Genomic DNA, 20,645 nt, shown 5'->3' on the forward strand with positions numbered 1-20,645 from the left:
AGGCGCTGTGCTATAAGGTGAGTGAAAAAGGTTTTATGAATGCAAAATCTGCTCACAAAACAAACAACAAACATGCGTCTGACAAAACGAATTACACATACAAGACTGACAAATATGTACAACATTACATACATTTTTAGAGGCAAGCAATAAGCCTCATGGTCAACGGAGGGGGGTGTGGAGATCTCGTACACCTAGAGAAAAATATACGAGTTTGTTTAGTGGGCTCGGTTGTCTCTACAAAATGAGCTCCGTCTCTTGTGGTGAGCCTTATCGATTGGGAAGAGAACAGAGTTAGAGAGGTAAGGTCTCCGTCATATCGGAGAGCGTGCTCGGCTTCCCCCGGGGCTAATAACTTACTTGTACGTGAAAAACCGCACTCTGGAAACACCTACTAGCACCCAGCCTCTCGGACCGCATACTACTTGGTCACGCACGGGCTGTCTAATTTCAAGAGGCATTTCCGCACGGAAAGAGAGAGAGGACTCTACCGTGTTGGTCCTTGTTGTGGTGGCCATGTTGGAACGGGAAAGGATCGGCAGGTATGCCCAAGTCATCAAGGATTCAATGAGCCAGATCGTCGGAAATAAAGAATTATTTTGGGAAAATCGTAACAAGACGATAGAGCGAGAGTGAAGTCTACCTTAACTTAAAAATAAGGGCTCACATGGTAGGATTATCAAAGCGGTCATGGTGGAGTCAGGATTGGAATTTTTTACCGCCATACAGATCGATTGGATGTTCGATCCCATGTGATGACTCCAGTGTTTGGCCGGTGAAGAAAAATACCCCTCGCTTATCATTTACCAAAGTTGAGAGAAGGGATGGTTTATGAAGTTATTGGAGTACCTTGGTCATAAAGTAAAGGGATCATTATCAATAAAGTTACATGGTTCAAGATCTAGGAACAAATACAAATAATTTTAGGAAAAATACATTATGAGGGTGGTTAAAAAAGTCCCATTTAAGCTCTAGTTTTAAATGAATTGTCCCCACGGTATATCGTCATTAAGACCATTTGTATGAGACCGCAACTTGAAAACCCAACGTTGCTCTTTTTCGTGTAGTATCCTTTCAATATTGGGGTGGCTGTCCACATGTTCAATAATGACCCAACCAGGGTGGGCTTGGTGTCATATTCCTTTCTGTTTGTGCATGAGGCAGAATCCGTTAAAGTGCAAGAGGGGCTGGATGAAGCTCCTCCTAGTCATTCTGCCAGTATGGCCCACCCTGTCCACACCAAAGACCTGTATGTGTCACTGGAAGGAATATACAAACCCCAACAGCAGAGCCATTCTCAGACATGTGACCCATGTCACAGACGAGAAGCCACAAATGGTTAGAAAAAAACAGAATTTTTAGAATTGTGACTTAAAATCCGACTTTACCAATAAAGAGGATTTAAAATTACAATTTATTTGAGTGTAAGCACCACATCTCTCTGCTCCCAATCAAAAGCTATCACTTATTAAATGTAATGTTTTTAATTAAAATTACTGTATTGAGTTTTGTGAAGAAAAAAAACATAGGACAGACAGTAGGATGTAAAATGAGGACAGTAAAGAGAGTGTAGTTGTAAGCAGTAATGAACACCTATGGGCATCAAAGTACGATAAATAAAAATCCCAAGATTTGGGAACAAAATTACATTAGGTTAATAGTGAAACACCATAAGTAAATTCACAACAAGGCTACATGCTCAGGGATTATCTGGAGGATAGGCTTAGTTCAGGGGCATCATTATATGTATAATCATCTCATTCTCTCTCCGTAAATCAGGCTGAACTTCATAATTTCAAGGCACTTTTGCCTTTAAATTATCCAACATGTGCCCTATTGATACGGATTTGGCTTTCCAGGGGGAGGCCTGTAGAGATATGTTTTCTGGACCCATAATAAAAGAGAACCATTTTTTCCATGTGGCAAACTTGAGACTTGTAGTATTTTTCCAAATAAGAACTAGTTTACAAGCAACAGTAACCAGACGGTCTAATAGATTGTCTATCTTTTTCATAGGCTATATGAATGTCAAAGGTCCCGTGAGTAGTTATGAGAATTCTTCAGTTGGCTGAACCTGAAATAGAGATTGAATTTATTCACACATATCTTTAAAGTTCTGTGAGAGAGTCAGGAATAAAAGAGCAAAAGCAGTAAGTCGCCGATGTTATGATTACAATTCCAACAGGTGGAGGTTTGCATAAGATTCAGTTTGTGCATTCGTGAAGGTGTCCAGAAGGTCCTAGGCATTAACATTTTTTTGGGTTTGTGCCTGGACCAGTATGTTCTTGTGTGTGAAAGGAAATATGAAGATTTTTGTCCAAATCATCATATCGGCAGCTACCAAGCTGTCCCTAATCCGTGTATTGTGAGCCTTCGTCAATAATTTAGAATAGTTCGGTAGTAAGTGTTTGTAGATTTAGTATAGTTCATGTCCTGATCTGGTGAGGATTTGGGCAAAATGTAGAAGTAAGGGTTCTTTGTCAGCAAATATGAGTTTAAGTATACATGCGTTTTGTTTCAGACACTTGTAGAAGTCAAAATTGTGTGAAGCATATGTATGTTGCTAACTGGCAAAGGTCAGAGGGATTTTATCTGTCCCTAACTGTTTAGTGGTGGAGAGGCCTCGATTAGCCCAGTCAAGCCAATGAATCGATCTGCCATCCTGCTTGACTTTGCGCTCATCCCAGATAGAGGTCAAATTTGATGAGCAAATTATGTTCCCTAGGATAGAGTCCACCTTCAATATAGCTGGTGTTATTCAGGATATATGTGGAGTGTGGGGGAATTACTTTGTTCATAGAAAGTAATGAGATATGGGGGATATGTACAAGGAAGTGGAGGAGAGAAGCGTTAGCCTTCCTGGCTTAATGCCTCTCTCCTCCACTTCTGAAACGCAAGGCTGCATCATATTTGCAAGAATGTGGTGCAGCTTGCATTTCCCCCTGTGATGGCACTAAGTTTAGTAACTTAGCGCCAACACAGGCATCCTTGCACCAGAGTGCAATGGTGTCTGTGTGCAGGGGAGGATTGTTTATGTGTAGGAAGGTGTCCCTTCCTGCACATAAACAATCCTAAAAATGCCATCCTGTCACTTTCATGCAGCGCACATGAAAGTGACAAAATGGCATTTTTTTAAAAACTTTGTTTATGTGCAGAAAGGGACACCTTCCTACACATTAACAAACAATGGAATTTAGCTTTTTCCATGTGTGCTGCACAAGGCAGCACACAAAAGTAGAAACAAGCCGAAATAATGTATTTCTCCTCATTTCACAATCTTAAGACCTGGTCTTAATTTTGGCGCTGCCTCCTATGTACGCCACCCTTGTACGTAGGGAGCAGCATCAAAATGAATGGATTTTGCATTGGAACGCCCACTGCAACACCCACTGCCCACCCCTTTCACGCGAATCATAGTGTGAATGGGGACCTCATGTACAAGGCAGCATTAAGCCACGTTAAGGAGCTTAACGCAGCCTTGTACATAAGGCTCAGCCCCTATCGCCACCACAACGTCAATATAGGTGACATTTTAGTGGTGATAGGGGCTTGTACATATGCCCCATGGTTTCCTAAGGGGAGGATTGAGTTTTCTATCTCTAGCCATAGGTGATGGAATTCCTCTTTGTGGATCAATCCCACGTTTGCTATGTTTTATAGTTAGCTAGGTTAACACCACTTAGATCCTTGGGGATTCTTAGTTTCTTCAAAGAGATTCTGTGTTTTTGTTTTGCCAGGGAAATGTATTGATGAGCAGTCTAGTTTATTTAAGAACTGATAAGACAGTTTTAAAGGTAGCTTACTAATCGATCAAATAAACACTAAGGATCTGAGGGAGATGCCCCTGAGGAGAGCATACCACTCCCTATCAATATAATAAACTCACAGAAGATACGTTCTCATGAAAACAAAATGTTGTGATAGTGTGACCAGGGTCTCTATAAAAAGTGTGGGTGAAAAGAAGACCTCATCTTTAACGACCAGAACTCTCAGACACCCGAGGGTGACATGCTTCATCATAGCGCTCCCTCCTCACACCGGGGCCGCAAGGTCCCAGGTGTGAGCTACAACTCTCCACAAAAATATGTTTTGTGAAGAGGAGCTGAGGTGTTTTCAATAGGGGAGACCAACGAAGTAGGTGAGTGAGTGGCAGAGTGTAAAGGAAATAGGAAAATGTTAAAACTGTCAAGGGACTTAATAACTTTATTCAGTGGTACTCTTGAACAGGATTAAAAACAAAGAGGACTAGGGGATAAGAAAAAATATACCCCTGCTAGAGGTCAACATGTTTCTGCCCTAACTCGACTCCAACCGGAGTTCATGGGCATTCCTCAGGACCAGCACAAGAAAAAGTTCCCGAAATCAAGCAAATGTGCTTAGAAAAGAGACTTATCAGGTCCTTAAGTTAAAGGACGTCGTAGAGTTCTTTTTACCCTTGTAATAATCTATCAATGACTCGTATTAGTAAAGACACAGTACAGTCTATGGTTTTACACAACATACTATAGATACAAAAATGGTTAAAATATCAATTTATTATGTGTTACAAATAGATACATAATTGTGTATTCAATAAAATGCTATATGTGACCTTTCCTCCCACTAAAGGTTACAATCTAATAATGAAGCAACAGAAATAAAAAAATAAAAAGATAAAATTAATTTAAAAACAGTTGACGCGGCGTTTCGGTGTTTTGTTCAGTGTTTCCACCTTCTTCAGGACAAAGAATATTCATAAAATCTAAACATCAAAAAAAAATATAAAGAGTATGTGTCATGAATCAATTCAACAACCTAACAAGTACTGTGTCATATTACAGGGTTAGTCTAATTCGATCTCCTTAGGATGTTTAAACCATTTAATATTAGGTTAACCAAAGGTTTTTCACATTGCCACTATTTTCTGAGAAATAGGGTATTAACGTTAAGCCACAGGAAAAACTGGATCTAATAACAAAAAAGCTGATAATAATATAGTCAATCTTTTTTTCGAAAAAGGTGTATGTTCACTCACAATATCCCATTAATACTTGATTAACCAAAGGTTTCTCCCATTGCCCCTGTTTTTTGCGATACAGGGTATTAACATTAGACCACATGCTAAATTCATTCTAATGACAGAAAGACTAATCATAATATAGTCAATCTTTTTTTAAAAAAGCGCGTATTCGCTAGTATCCTAAATTCATTATGTTGGTCACGTGTCTTTTCATACCTTAATTGTGCGACACAGTTATGACTGTTCAATTGCATAATCTGTTTGAAGCATCTTTTTTTCACCTTTATATTCTCAATGTGTGATGTTCTACATGATGACAGGTAGAAAAATATAAATAAAAAGAATAAATACCACAATATATACAAAATCTTCTCAATTTGTGTTAATTAAAACATCTCTACTTAGTTAAAAAGGCACTGCTACCTCTGATAATCTTGTTACTTACATTCCTCAGGACCTACAGAAAAAAAAGTCACTCTGCACAGAAAAAAATAATAATAACAGAACACAGATGATTATACTGGCCATCAACGTTTAAAGCCCATATATACAGTGGAAGGTGAATACACCGTCTTCATCTGATAGAGGGATTTAGATTACCTATCTTCAGCCATAAGGTACCCCACATCAGACTCGGCCGTACAACAGTCCGAGTGTACAAAGTGACTTGTTTTTTATGTTGGTCCTGAGGAACGCCCATGAACTCCGGTTGGATTCGAGCAAGGGCAGAAACATGTTGACCTGTTTAAGAGTACCACTAAACAGTTTCTGGTTTCTACTGTGGGTCTCGAAAAAGTCCAGAGAAACGTAGATGTTTTAGCCATTCACAAAAATGTGTCTATTCTTCCTCATGTATTCTAGGATTGTTTCCACATGTTGGTATCTTAATGGTTTGCAGACTATCGGTCCTGTTGGCTCTGTATGAGGAGACTTAAAAGCAGGTGGCCTATGCACCCTCTCCAGATCTTTTGCAAATTGGATGCCAGTAACCTTAGGAAGCCACGATTCCAGGAAGCTAGAGCAGGAGTCAGCGGAGTCCTCTTACCCCTTAGGCAAACCAATAATTGGAAGGTTCCCTCTTCTGTTGAGGTCATCTAATTTGGAAATTTAGAGATAATCATGTGGATTTTGAGGATGCAATGTATTTTTTTTATCAGCAGTTTGGGTGTCCATAAGGGTGATAAATCTGTCTTCAGCGATTCTGCTGTTGATCATTTTCATGTCAGTTTTAATTGCAGATATTTCATCTGCATCAGGCCAGTGTTGTTTGTGGTAGATTTGGTTAAATCATGAACTTCTGCAAATTTTTTTAGAATCATGCTCATGGTTGTGTGGATATCTGTCTTGCCTTTAATGAGTGTGTCAGGATTGGGAGGGTCAGCTTTTGGTCATTTGAAACATTGATTTGGGGCCTAATTTAGATCTTGGCAAATGGGTTTCTCCGTCACAATGGTGACGGATATCCCGTCTGCCGAAATATAAATCCCATTATATCCTATGGGATTTATATTTCAGCGGACAGGATATCTGTTACTGTTGTGATAAAGTAACCCATCCACTAAGAACTAAACCAGGCCCTTGGGCTCTTTGTCAGCTATTATGTTCAGTGTTTTAGTGTGATATGGCTCTCATGATGAAGAAACTACTGCTGATCAGAAATAACGGGTCCAAGCACGAATGATGGTGGTATGAACGTCTCAGGTTGTTCAACAAATCATCCCACTCTCACAACCTGTGTCAGATGGTGCACAAAGATGGTGGATTAGTGTGCTGGCTGCTATTTTGTGATTGCTGTGGCAATCATTGGCTCGCCAGGAGGATGGGGACCTAGATGGGATGGGGAAGAGACCCACCCGCTCGCATCTACACCCAATAAAACAATTGTTTGGACAGAGTACTAAGTGAATTGAAGAATCAGTAAAAGGCATATTTATGGATGAAGCGCTGGACAACATGCTGCCTCTCTCCCCATCTCAGAGCTTGAGATCATTAGATGTGATTCCAAAACACCCTTTGCAAAAACAGAGATAAAAGGACTCACTGTTTACCACTGTGAGGTACTGTTAGACTCACTGTTGTGTGGTAAATAAAATATTACGCTCTCAGAATTTTTAGTATATAAATAAGATCATGCATAAAGCAAGAGGCTGAGTCTGTGGTATCAGGTTCATAAAGGGCTTTATTCCAATAACTCGAGTCAAAGGGAGAATATTACCATCACCACAAAGGATCTGGAAAGGGACTCAAAAGTATTCTCAATATTCTCAAAACATTATTCACAGAGTACAGTATATATACATCTCTCAATTGTACGTAAGCAAAAGAGCAAGAGAGAATGAGATAAGAGCATGTGGGCGTGTAAGTAGGCGTGAAGGTGGGCGTCCATGTGGGCGTCCACTTGATGATAATGGGTAATTTGTCATGTGTGGGTGGATACCTGGAGGGGGTTGCGTGATCTGCTGGAATTGTACTGGAACTTTGCCTTACTTGTGCTCAACTCGAGCATGACGTGTAACTGACGTGGGGAGGGTTGCTATGCAACCGGACAAGTCTGGAAGTGAGGCCTTCAGTGAGTGAGGCCTTCAGTGTCAGAACGACCAGCACATCTTGTATTATCTGATATCCGATGTCTGGAGCAGGGACTGATTTGTGACATAGGTTGCTCATCACCAAGAGCCGATGTGGCATCTATTTCTTCATTTACTTCATTTACTGCAGAAGTCTTGCACGGGGGCTATGGGCTTTTCACTGACGTGAGCTTTGTAATCACACAAAAAGAGACAGAAAGGCTAGGCTTTCTCCTTTGCAGATGGGTCATGTTTAAATTCCTCCTTCTCCAGGCAGGAATGTATTTCTCGAGGAGCGGATAACCGTGCTCAATACTGTCTCGGCACCTCGGTCGGGGCCCCTTTGGCTGAGGCCCAAGTGTGCAAGGCCAAGGATACGTAGCTGCAGCTTTCAGAGCGTTCTGGGGCATGAAACCTCTTTTCGGCTCTGGCTGAGCCATAAACATGGGCTTCATGAAAATGCAGGAAAACATGATGAAAAACGTGTAGGCCTCAATACAGATTTGTCGTTTCTCTCATGGGAGACTGGATGATGGCAGGCCACGTTATAGCATAAGCATCATGATAGAAAGGCCATGGAGGGGAAATACATAGGTTACATGTATGTGCACATAAGCGTTGGGGGGGGCACATGGGGACACATAGGCCTCATAGATTTTTATTTTCCTCATTCCCTCCTTGTACCCTAGTGAACCCCCTATGTAACGTCTATTTTCATGAGACAGTCGATCTGTTCTTGCAGCATTATTTTTCCATTTTCAATGCTTTGTAAATGGGGATGTGGAACACATGCAGTAGCACACAGGCCACAAATGGCCGGGCCACACTGCAGACATAGGCAACAACTGAATATCATTAATAGTATCAACCCACAGACGGTCAACACTTTCCATCCCCAAGCCGATATTAATCCCCAGAGCCAACCGGACCATGTCCACGTGCCTGGGTCTTGATGTATGTTTTGGGCAATCTTGTGGAGCCTTGTTATTGCTTTGTATACAGATGGTGCCTTTATTAGGTATGAAAGAAATGATATGTAGCACGTCCCACCCCAGTCTAAGGGCAGTTGCACATAGGCTGTCTGGCCACAAATAAAGTAGGTGTGTCGTGATGCTCTGAAATAGGACTTTCCTTTGTCTTTGAATACTATTATAGTATCACACTCACTGTGCCCCAAATGTACTGAGCCTTCTTTTCTGACACACAAGTTCCCTTTTACTGGCAGAACAGTAATTGAAGGCGGACCTGACATGTGTTGGGGCTTGACATTCAACACTATAAAGTCGAGGGTCACATTTCCTTGCAGATACTCTTCATTTTCTAGATCTGTACCTTTCATTTGGGGAAGTCCCTCTTCATCTGGGAAACATGCTTTGTTCATGACTTTATTCAAGTTACCCCATACCCACTCGCCCCTACACTCCTTGTCTTGACATTCTTTGGCATCACCGTTGATGGATGTCATTAAGGCAAACCATGCTCCGCAAGAACCATTATGGGAGAACGGAAAAGGAAAAAGAGGCAACACTCCCTTTACCTTCTGATACGGGGGAAATCGGCCACAGACCCAGCAGTCTGTAGCATTGCTAGTCTGATGTGAATGGTGCAGTATCTGAATAAAGGTATTGTTGCGTAAGGCAAGTCGATATGATAACTCATGGGATGGCAGATCACTAAATGTGTGCTTTATGGTATCATTAGTGGAGGAGTGTAAAAGTGAGGCAATAGGAGGAAAAATAGCATGTAGTATTAAGCTGATACATATTATCGTGATGCACAGAAGAGATAGAAAAATCACAGTCACTATACATCTACCACGTAATATTTTACAGTATTTGCTTTTTATCTTGCTCTTTTTATCAATGTTATTGTCCAAGATCTTATGCAAGCCAGAATACATGTTCAACCGCTTCACCACCTAGTGGACTTAATTGATCAAACGGGTTCTGACTTTTTAGATCTGAGTTTAACTCCTGCTGGGGAGTCTCCTCTAGAAAAGGGGGCTCAAAGTCCAAGCAGTCAGTGTTCTTTTGGAAAGTACAGTTATTCCCAAAGTAACGTTTGCAATGATGTATCCATCCTTTCCGTCCCACCTCGGCTTAATAGGGCTTGATCTATCAAAGTTCCGGATCAGCGATGGAGTGTCCCTTGACCTGGGTGTTGTCAGGGAAGGCGGCAGCAACCTGCGAACAACAAGAGAGTAGTGCAGACATCAAGGAAGCCAGGTAATCTGTCAGCATGTTACTATCAACATCAGTAATCTTTTAGGCATTGGAGTGCCCCACATATTTGGTGGTCTACCAAAGACCACTTCATAGGGAGATAAGCCTGTTCTAGAATGAGCTACCATTCGCATGTAAAAGAGGGCAACCGGCAGGGCTACCATCCAATCTACACCTTTGTCTGCGCAAATTTTTAATGTCCGATTATGTCTTTCTACAAGGCCTGCTGCTTCAGGATGTCGCACACAATGGAATTTCCAGGTATACCCTAACAGAAGGGACACCTGCTTCATTAGTACCAGGACATATTTGTAACCTCTACATCTGTTTATTTGGATATAATCCATTTGGAGAACTTCAAAAGGGTGGTCAGGTGGATGGAATCCACCTTGTTCCATCGGAATGCCTTTACCTGGATTGAATTGGCAACAGATCATACATGTTCTGACCTTTTGTTTCGCTGCTGCACGCAGGTGCTTGTTGAACCATATATTCTGTAAGCTATCTATCATTGCTTTCTCTCCTAAGTGTGCAGGACTATGTGCGGTATTTATAATCACTTGTACCATCGAATCAGGAAGAAACCATGTGGATTTGCCCTTATTCATCCAACCCTGATCAGTCAGTACCCCTCCTTGTTCCGACCATTTCTTTAATTCGTCTAGAGTAGCATGTGTCTGAATGTCTTGTACATCCCTGGAAGGATCCCTAACTGTCATGGCTTTGGACAGTGATAGTATCTGTGATTTTGTCATGTCTAGTGGGGTCTGAGCTGTCTGTTTAGCTGTTCGGTCTGCCAGATCATTGCCTTGGGAAATGGTATCTGTGGCTCTAGTATGTGCTTTACATTTTAGGATAGCTATGGCTGTTGGTAAATGTATTGCTTCCAGTAGGGCTTGAATAAGGGGGCCATGCTGTATCTTGGCCCCATGAGAGGTCAAGAAACCTCTTTCTCGCCACAGAATCGGTGTAAATGTTTACTCTCAGGTGCTTTAGCTCTTATGCACGCTTGTGTCAGGGCGATGAGCTCTGCTGCTTGTGCTGACAATATGTCTATTCTTTTAGTCTCTATTATTACAGTATCAGTAGTCACTGCATATGCTGCCACTAATTCTCCCGCCCCTGTCCTCATGCATGAGCCGTCAACTTATAGTGTTAGGTCGGGGTCTGGGAGTGCAACGTCTGTCAAGTCTTGTCTTGGTTTAGTCACGGTATGTATTACTTCAACACAGTCGTGTGGTGAAACGCTTTCTGTACTGGAGGGCAAAAGGGTAGCAGGATTCAGTATGTTGCATCGTCTGATCTCTATGTGTGGTTGAAATAGCGTCAACTCATAACCTGTCAGTCTAGCTACAGTCAGGTGTTGTGTTTGTGTCCGGTTCAAGAGAACCTCTACTGCGTGTGGTACTTGTACTGTCAGAGGGTGGCCCAGCACTATCGAGTCACTTTGTCTTATGGCTAAGGCCGTTGCTGCAACTGATTTTAGGCACGCAGGCAAAGCCTGTGCTACTGGGTCTAATGTACTAGAAAAATAAGCACAGGGCTCGTGTTTTCCTGCATGATCTTGTGTTAGGACAGATAGTGCTGTTCCATCCCGCTCTGTCACAAAAAGCATAAACGATTTGTTGTAATCAGGGTTTGCTAAAACTGGTGCTTGACATAAAGCTCTCTTTAATTCTTCAAATGCCACAGTGTGTTCTTGTGTCCAAGAGAGGACTTTAGTAGAAACTGCCTCCTGTGTCGTCAACTGTATTAGGGGCTTGGCTATGTAAGCATACTGGGGAATCCACTGCCTGCAATATGAAGTGAGGCCAATGAATGCACGTACCTCCTTTTGTGTCTTGGGCTGTGAAAAACCAGAAATCAATTGAATACGTTCCGGTGCCCACAACTAATTCCCCTGAAAGATCACAATAAAACATGAGAAAAAGGGGAAAGCACCATACCTATTTCCTCTGCTTAATTTCTAAGGGGGCTAATTTCTAAGGGGCTTAATTTCTTAAGGGGCTAGCGGGAAGCGAACCTCCTCAGGGGCCAGCAGAAAGCCAATATTCTCCTCCTTCCCCCCTTTTTGACAGGAGGAAATCTGAAACAGATTTCACTACTGTCAAACACTATCAAACCCTGTGTCTTGTCAACACTATTAATCCCTGTTTGTAGCTACTGGGCGTAAGCAAAATTATAGGAGATACACAGCGTATTTGAAACGGCGAGAAATCCTTCAAATTAATGTACAAACCTCATTGTGTTAGCTCATAAGCTGGCCAAATGACATCTCATATGCAAATGTCCCTATTACATGAACCTACACCAACCTGAAGTCAATATTAATGCTAGGAGGCCCTAATAGGAATGCTAAATTACCTAAATATTCGGAAAACCAAGTTTAAGAACAGTTGGTAATGTTGATAATTAATAATTTATCTGCTAAAGAAATCAGTCATTTTGCAATAATTTCCACCTATACAATAAATAGCCTAATTTAAAAACAAGTCAACTTTTGGGGCCACCACTTACAAGAATGAGCTTACTAAAGCAAACTTTAAAAAGGAAATCCTGTCAGATATTTTCTCATTACCCTAAATACCGAGCCTCATTTGTCACTCTGGGGTGGCAGTCCTTATTTAAAACAGGCCTTTCAAGAGTTAAGATGCGAGTGCACAGATCGTAATGGTTCCTTAATGTCCAATCTGGAAACATATGACCGAGGCTGCCTGTCTATAAGAGAAAGGCAGTCATGTGATACATATTTTAGTCTTGCATAACTTTTTTCTTCTTTTATTCATCTCCAATACCAATTAGACATACACTGATAACGTGTTGTCTGCTATTTTGACAGCATGATAAAGGTAATATCATGTCTGTGAAATTTAGTAATTGTGAACAAGTTCCAGCCAAGCGCAGCGCAAAGATTTACGTTGTCACGACCATCTCTGTAACGCCCAGGAGAACTTGCATTAATGCTAAAAATACAGGTCAATACAACACAAAAATAAAACAAATATAAAATACATATGCCAAGCCATCAGTATACCAAGCACAGAAAGCATAGACAAGTACACTAACATATATAAATGAGCAGTGATGCGCAATTACAGTACCTACAGCTCAGAGGCGAACATTCTGGCCTGCTTAATTTGTCAGGCTTATAATCAATAATTGATTTACCTGCCCTATACACCCCCAACTGACAGTGGGTCATCCCAATGATGACCAGCTGGCAGCTGAAATCACCGTGTCAAGTCTGACACACAGGATCAGCAACAATAATCAAAAATGAAGAACACACGAACCTGTCTTTTTTTTTATAAAAATGAGCTATGCATCTTTGTACACAATGTACCCTCATGTCCTAGTCGAAGATGCATCTCCCATCTTTCCTCACAGACCCGTAACCACTGGATCATTTATCCAATGCAACTGGTGGCAGCTTGTGGCCACAATTCAAAAATGTCTGAATTTGAAAATCGTTTTTATATAGGCAAATAGCCCTTAAAATTCCAAGCAAGAGCAACATTTTACTTTCTGGCCAGAAGCAATATAACAATTGCTAAAAAATAAAACAAATCTTCTCCATAGACATTTCCTCGGGGCACTGGTTTTGCACAGAATAGAACAAGGGAATCTTTCTCGACTTACATTTCTCAGCTGCCCTGTCTTATCAGAGAAGCTAAAAATAGCCCCTCAGCGCGGCCTGAGCCTGGGCTGCCATCCATCTTTTTTTGTTGTTCCTACTCCTGGCCCCCAAGGCTCTCCGGCTGCAGGCATTACACAGATGCGATGTCAGAGAAGCTTTCTAAGCAGTGCCTCTGTTCTGCTCCTCTCACCGGCCCCCACCTACACTGGCTACAAGGTCAGAATCTGTCTCCGATTTCTGTATCACATTCTGCTCTACACAGCCCCCACCTTCTCCTCACTCTGAAGCTGTCAAAGACAAAAAGACTACTCAATTCCATAAAAACTGCAATAATTCGCCCAATTGAAAAATTATTTTTACATACAATTTGCTCTCAGGGGGACAATCTTACCGACTTGACCCAGCACATTGGCTCACTGGACCACCAAGAACACAAACCTGTATTCTTGAACAATTTGCAAATTCGAAATACCCACAATTCTTTTTCTCAAGCTAAACCCTTAATGGATCACTAATTATTTTTCGTTAACACTTTGTACATTAGGGGTGTCATCAAATCACAGGTGTTGCTATTACCCTAGCTACACCCCTCTCAAGTCCCTTTTAACAACGTAATCAAATGTTGGACCATGAAAACACCAGCTATGCGCTGTTCGTTTGGTGGGAGGCTCAAGAACCTTTGGGCTACTATATCATTATTATATGTATCGTAGTACTTGCGGTGGCACTCTAACTGGTCCTTCTACTGGGGCCACTCTTGCTAGGTCCTCTGAAAGGACGGGATAAATACCAGCAACGTCAGTATTTCTTTCTCTGTCAGCCTGCGCTCATTTTACCTGCTCCACTTCCTCCTGTAACATCTTTTCCTTGGCTTTTCCAGACTCCAGTCTACTTCTCTCTGCTTCGTGAAACACTTACTCTGTCCTCCTATGTGACTCCTTGCGCCAAAACTCAATGGCATCCTTCCGAGCTGGTCTACATTTTCTCTTTCATAAGAGTGTTTCGTTGTCTGTCTACTTGTTCTGCTTTTACTCGGATACCTTCCTCAACTAATACGTTTTCTCGGGCTTTGTCTGAATCCTCCCTACTTTTCTCTTCTTTTCTGAGCGCTTTCTCTGTGCGTCTATGCAATTCTTTACGCCATAATTCAATGGCATTTTTCTGTGACTGTCTGGCTTTCTTTTTCCATAATGCTTCTTCTACTCTCATGATGCAATCTGCATCCCATGTCCCAGCAGCGGGCCATCTCTGACTCTCTGCTAAATCCTTGGTGTAGTCCACCCATAGATCAAGATATAATATGGCATCTAGGCCATGTTTATGGTACATAAAGTACCCTGTAGTGTCCCTAGGTGGAATAGGAACAGCTTCCTCAAGTATCCCTTTTCTAGTTTTTATCTGTCTTAATTTTGAAAATAACGGCATTTTGAACCTTGCTACTTAATTCTTACTCGGTCTTGAACACAATAATTACAATAAACACAATAATGAAGATCGAACAATCACTCATACCACGACATTTAAAACACATTAAAACATTTTAAAATGAACAACGATAATTAGAATAAAACTAGCTAACTGCATAATACTAGATGTACTGCTAAACAGTACAGATACACTGCTGAAACAGTGCAGACCAGGTCTGTGTACCCAAACCCGTCTTGACCGGCACAAACTAATGTGCACGTCTAGATGCGTCCCCAGCAACGGTACTCACTGGGAAGCACGGAACGGAAGGCCTCGGAAGTCTGGACTGGACTAGACCAAACTGGACTGGACTCGACTCGTGACTTAGATACTTCGGAACTTCGGAATCTGGTGGGCCTCTGTATACCTCGGACACAGCTCTCTCGCAGGTGGGCTCTGGGTAGGACAATCTGCGTTCCTCACCGCCTCGTATGGATGCCTGGTCGCAGTCTGTCCCCTTCGTTGGCCTGAGGGAGTTGGCGGGAAGACCCGCGACGTGCGCGCTTGAAGTCCGTCACGGCTATGGAAGGGGGCAAAACTGGACCTTCATCTCCGGCGTGTGGGGAAAGAGATTAAACTGTTCGGGCGCCATTATGTGGTAAATAAAATATTACGCTCTCAGAATTTTTAGTATATAAATAAGATCATGCATAAAGCAAGAGGCTGAGTCTGTGGTATCAGGTTCATAAAGGGCTTTATTCCAATAACTCGAGTCAAAGGGAGAATATTACCATCACCACAAAGGATCTGGAAAGGGACTCAAAAGTATTCTCAATATTCTCAAAACATTATTCACAGAGTACAGTATATATACATCTCTCAATTGTACGTAAGCAAAAGAGCAAGAGAGAATGAGATAAGAGCATGTGGGCGTGTAAGTAGGCGTGAAGGTGGGCGTCCATGTGGGCGTCCACTTGATGATAATGGGTAATTTGTCATGTGTGGGTGGATACCTGGAGGGGGTTGCGTGATCTGCTGGAATTGTACTGGAACTTTGCCTTACTTGTGCTCAACTCGAGCATGACGTGTAACTGACGTGGGGAGGGTTGCTATGCAACCGGACAAGTCTGGAAGTGAGGCCTTCAGTGAGTGAGGCCTTCAGTGTCAGAACGACCAGCACATCTTGTATTATCTGATATCCGATGTCTGGAGCAGGGACTGATTTGTGACATAGGTTGCTCATCACCAAGAGCCGATGTGGCATCTATTTCTTCATTTACTTCATTTACTGCAGAAGTCTTGCACGGGGGCTATGGGCTTTTCACTGACGTGAGCTTTGTAATCACACAAAAAGAGACAGAAAGGCTAGGCTTTCTCCTTTGCAGATGGGTCATGTTTAAATTCCTCCTTCTCCAGGCAGGAATGTATTTCTCGAGGAGCGGATAACCGTGCTCAATACTGTCTCGGCACCTCGGTCGGGGCCCCTTTGGCTGAGGCCCAAGTGTGCAAGGCCAAGGATACGTAGCTGCAGCTTTCAGAGCGTTCTGGGGCATGAAACCTCTTTTCGGCTCTGGCTGAGCCATAAACATGGGCTTCATGAAAATGCAGGAAAACATGATGAAAAACGTGTAGGCCTCAATACAGATTTGTCGTTTCTCTCATGGGAGACTGGATGATGGCAGGCCACGTTATAGCATAAGCATCATGATAGAAAGGCCATGGAGGGGAAATACATAGGTTACATGTATGTGCACATAAGCGTTGGGGGGGCACATGGGGACACATAGGCCTCATAGATTTTTATTTTCCTCAGTTGGCACCATTACTTGCGGAGGTAAAGTTCTTCATTGAGTTCTTACTTAGTTGTGTGGTCATTTATGTATGGCAGAGCCATCTCGGGTAATGATCTGTTTAGGAAATGAAGCTGCGATGTTAGAATTTCTTCTTTGGTGAACCTATGATGGTATGGATCCTTGAGTACTTTTGTTGTGTCATTGATGCTTGCTCTGGTGTCTGGGCTTAGAGAGACGAAGGTGATCAGACCCTATACAATGCGAGGCGGCTCGCCCTCTACATGTACTTTGATTACGGCACCATCTATAACACTTGCGACTGCCGCCAAGCCAGAGCATACTCAAAAAAGCTGTTTAGATCTGTTGCTGCTACTCTCCTGTCCCCTGGATGCTCCCTGTTATTTCTTGGTGGTGAAATCTGTCGCTCAACATCCAGAAAACCAGAATTTTACGCCTTTGTAGCATAGAAATAAATAACACGACAAGGAGCCGATGAGCTACGCTGCCATCTTCCTCCTACTCGTCCAAGCCACGCCCCAATCACTTATTAAGTGTAATAGGGTAACCCAGTGTTAGTCGCTGAGAGAGATACGCCTTACAACAGTGAAAAACTAGTTTTTGACTGCAAAACGTAAGACTGTCCTTCTTTTTTAATGCAATGCACCATGCCCTAGGAGCCTTTAGGGCTTACCTAAAGGGTTATCTAAAAATGTAAAAAAAAGGTTTAGGACTGGCAAAATGTTTATTAGCTAGGTCGAAATGGCAGTATAAAACTTCACTACAGGCTGCAATGGCAGGCCTGAGACATGTTTTAAAAGACTACTTCAGTAGGTGGCACAATGTGTTCTGTAGGCCCAATAGTAGCATTTAATTTACAGGCCCCATGTACAAGTAGTAAGATTTACTAGGGGCTTACAAGCAAATTAAACTGTGCCAATTAGGTGTAGGCCAATTTTACAATGTTTGAAGGATAGACCATGAGCACTTTCGCATTGGTTAGCAGTGGTAAAGTGCAGTGTCCTAATATCAAGAAAAACTAATTCAGTGAAACAGGAAGAATGATGGTCAAATGTTTTGGGAAAGACAACACCAAAAGTGTATATCATTTTAGTGTATAGCACTGTTCTGCTCTCTCTTATTCATGCAACGCAGCAGAGCAACTTTGCTTGCTGTCCTGTGTTACGTGATATCTATGTAAATTGGGCCCCTGTGTCTGCATCCCCACATGTAGTAAAAACCACAGTTGCAGAAATATACAATTTGACAATGTTATCAGGTTAAATGTATGTTCTCTGCAAAAAATTGAATTTTTGAATTTAAAATGATAGTTTCTAAAAATTCCAATGGTGGCAAGCAATATTATGCTGTAGTCTCCATCTTCAAATAGCTTTCCAACATAATTTACTCATTTTCACTTAGGTCATCAATAGAGAATTTTAATTAGCCAAGGACTGATTTCTATAATATTGACACCACTCTTGCTTCCTTCATCAGCACGCATATAAGCTGTATTGACCTGTGCATTGGAGGTTCTACATCTTCTGACCTCCACATATTCCTCTTTGGCTCTGCTAGGGATCCATGTAGGGGAAACTGTTCTTCAAGTTCACAGTTCAGCCAGAGTTCTCAAAAGCTGACCTCTGTTGTTCCAAATAGTGGGGCTCTGGGCGCAGGTAAACGTGTATGTGTGTCTGAGTGATAGTGCACAAATCAGTTGAGCACCTGTATTTGTCACAATGTTGTGTTTGCCCTGTCTATAAATCGGAAGAGAATGTGCATGGTTTCCTGACTGTAGGGGGTAGGTTGTTTGTGATATAATTGGGCACCCAGCAACTTGGCTGTTCTCTGCAACTGGACCGGCAAATAGTATACCTTTTAGTCTTGGGTACCCTGAACTTACTCTGTTGGAAACAAAGTTTACTCAAGGCCACACTATGTCTTCGTTAGCCCCATATTCAGATAAGCAACACACGATCCTTCCCTCAAAAGAACCCCCATGGGATTTATATTGACAGTTCTGGAAACAGCACAGTATTCTTTGAAGAGAGACCATTTTCGAAAAATCGATATTAACAATTGAAGCGTCATCCAGAAAGTCATGTTACTCCTAACAACAGCTAATACTGCCCTGACATGCTCTTCAAACATTTCAAAATCAGTGATAGATCAGTACCATCAGATAGTGAAACTTGATGAGTTCCCTTTTCAATCTCAGACATGACACATACAATGCCATACTACTCATGTTAGGGTGTATCTGGAATATGCATTTATTCCAGTTCACCCACAGTCCTGTTACTTCTTCAAAGTCATCCAGTGTCTTCACAATTTGATGTGCTGCATGTTGTACAGCATTTAAGAATAACAGCATGCCGTCTGCATATTGCTAGACTGATATTGTATTGTTTGGAAAAGCGCAGGCTCTTTGGACAACTGATTGGTGGCCCCCCAAGCTTGGCCCAGCCCCCTCTCCTAAGAGAACAGTAAGAAATTTAGGTAGTCAGTTAGACAACAAATTATCAATGAAAGATCAAGTGATAGCTACCTGTGGCACATGCTTCGGGGTAATTCCCCCTTCTTAAGAGGGTATTCCAGTGGCTCTCGCTGACCTCTCAGAAGATCCTCGTCCAGGCTCTGATATTCAGTCGCCTGGACTATGGAAATGCACTACTCGTAGCATCTAACGAATCCCTCCAATTGAAATTGCAGGTGGTACAAAATACTGCTATCCGACTGGTTAACAAAAAGCCACTGGGCACACCTTCAGTCACCCTGCTCAGGGCCCTTCACTGACTACTTGTAAAGAAAAGAGACATTTTCAAACTGGTTTGTCTGCCCTATAAAGCTTGGTCGGGCAAAGGACCTAAATATCTGCAGGATAAACTGGTCCCCTATCTTCGACAAAGAAATCTTAGATGGAGAAAGCCAGCCTTTCCTCCACTCACATCGCTTTTTCATATCTTGCTCTACATCATTGAAACAAGCTTCCCCTTCATATCAGGACATGCACCAAGTTCTGAGGCTTTAAAAGACATCTCAAGACTTGGCTGTTTTAATGTTAATGGTTGCTCCCTAACTGGTCTGTTTTCCAAGTGCTGAGATACCCCCTTGGGCACAGCACTGTATCAAGCTTCTATGACATAATATATGGGTTTGGATCTTTACAGCAACAACTTTATTTTCACTCCCTTCCAGATGGATTATAGTAAAAGAAGGGTCTACCACTAAAACAAAGACAAATAGTCACAAATGGTGGCCCTTTAGCAGCCCTTTCTCAATAGTTTAAGAAGAAAAGAGAATATGGCATGTTCTAACTCTCACCATGATTTCCACATACATCTGCAACAGCCATAAGAAAAAAAAACAGGTCCAAAGCTTCTAAGGCCATCTTACTCAGCACAGCAAACAGGTATCTCGAAATCTGGATGTTGAACACCCTTTTCAACATCCATTGTTCACACAACAGTCCCCGGTGACAGGGTGTAGGACCCTTATAATACTCTCATGAGACAGCTTATATTCAGGGACATTTTGGCACTGGAATGAATCTGCATATGGAGGGTGGAGCAGTTGGGGGACATATGGAAGGAGTCTGCTTGCCAGAGTCAGTCTAAACCATTGGCCATTGTCTGTATGAAGCCATTTCTGTTGGTCATGTCCGGGCTTCCCGCATGGACATTAGCAATTAATCTATGCATTACTTATTCCAACAAATATATTGCATGCTTCTTTTCTTCTGACATAGTTTAAATGTCTATTATGGACTATCAAGCATTGAAGACTTTATGTACACTGCATGAAATAAGTGAGTGTGAGAGGGTAATTCAGTTATTTGCACTGGGCACATTTTGCTATTAAGTTCCTCATTATGAAAATCCAGAGTTATCGATACCAGGAGTACTGTTACTTTCGGGGAAGGGGGGCAGGGTGGTATGCAGAGGGTAATCCGACCCTTTGTGGTTGGGCCCTGAGGATATGTTTCTATGCATGCATGTATGTGTGTGTGTATGTTTGTATAAA

The sequence above is a fragment of the Triturus cristatus genome, chromosome 11 (assembly GCF_964204655.1).
Source record: "Triturus cristatus chromosome 11, aTriCri1.1, whole genome shotgun sequence".
NCBI classification, from domain to species: Eukaryota; Metazoa; Chordata; class Amphibia; order Caudata; family Salamandridae; genus Triturus; species Triturus cristatus.